Source organism: Pan troglodytes, chromosome 20 (assembly GCF_028858775.2).
Source record: "Pan troglodytes isolate AG18354 chromosome 20, NHGRI_mPanTro3-v2.0_pri, whole genome shotgun sequence".
NCBI classification, from domain to species: Eukaryota; Metazoa; Chordata; class Mammalia; order Primates; family Hominidae; genus Pan; species Pan troglodytes.
The window spans coordinates 21686339-21687510 of NC_072418.2; the positions used below are offsets into that span (position 1 = coordinate 21686339).

Here is a 1172-nt window from a genome sequence, read left to right on the forward strand (position 1 = left end):
TCGAACTCCTGACCTCAAGCAATCTGCCCAAGCAATCCCTTGTCTGGACTCTTTTAAGGGGGTCTCTGCCCTCACGAAGTTCACAGGTGTGTGCTGGCTGAAAAGGAGCAAGACAAACCTTCTCTGGGCCCAATTCCTTGGAATCCATTAAAAGCAGCTCTGTGAAAGCAGTTCTATCTGCTGGAGGAAGGTGTCAACCAACACACATAACTGAGCATAACAGAGTAGGAAGGGTGGGACCACAACCCTCGCAAATCGTGGTTAGGAAAGAAGAGATCAATCTTTTTTTTTTTTTTTTCCTTTTTTTGAGACTCTCCCTGTTGCCCAGGCTGGAGTGCAGTGGCATGATCTCGGCTGACTGCAACCTCCGCCTCCTGGACTCAAGCAATTCTCCTGCCTCAGCCTCCTGAGTAGCTGGGATTACAGGAGTCCGCCACCGCATCCGACTAATTTTTATATTTTAGGTAGAGATGGAGTTTCACCATGTTGGCCAGGCTGGTCTTGAATTCCTGACCTCAAGTGATTCGCCCGCTTCGGCCTCCCAAAGTGCTGGGATTCCAGGCCGTGAGCCACTGCGCCTGGCCCAGGATCGCTCTTTTCCCATTCACAGACTCAGCAGGGCACAGAGGCTCTGAGAACTTCCTTCCCTTCTAAAAGAAGCCTCTCGACAGTGAGTGGCGGGACCCCCAACCAATGACAATGAACTAGTGACAGTTCATTCTGCGCTGGGTCCTTGCGCGATCTCCCAACCACCCACTGAAGAGGCGGGTCCTGTTATGAATGACATTAGGGTGAGGAGGCAAAGGGAGACAGACTCAATGACCCATTCAAGACCAGACAGCCCAGATTTGAACCTGGCAAAAAGGGCATTCGTGCATCCAAAGCCCCGAAGAATGAGTAAAAAGATTAAGCAACATTTTGGGGTCCAGGGGCTGCATCCTTAACCATCAAGATATCCCGCTTCGCAAAACCTCCAACTTCAAGAGACAACCAGTAGAGTCCATTTCCCATCACGATCACCGCCGCCCCCACCCGCCTCCCCCAGTCCCATCCTTCAGCCCTTTTCCCGGGGCGCCCCCTTGTTCTCTGCTGGCAAAGGACAGGGTTCCCGGGTCAGGTGACCCAGGTTCAAATCACACGATCCTAAGCTTTCTGTGCTTCCGTTTCCCCAC

General features: G+C 52.3%; 1 protein-coding gene across 50 annotated transcripts in view; it reads right to left on the reverse strand.

The window, feature by feature from the left end:
* The window catches only part of SUGP2 (SURP and G-patch domain containing 2), a 42982-nt gene that overhangs the window by 40994 nt on the left and 816 nt on the right, over positions 1 to 1172 (reverse strand). The window lies entirely within an intron of this gene.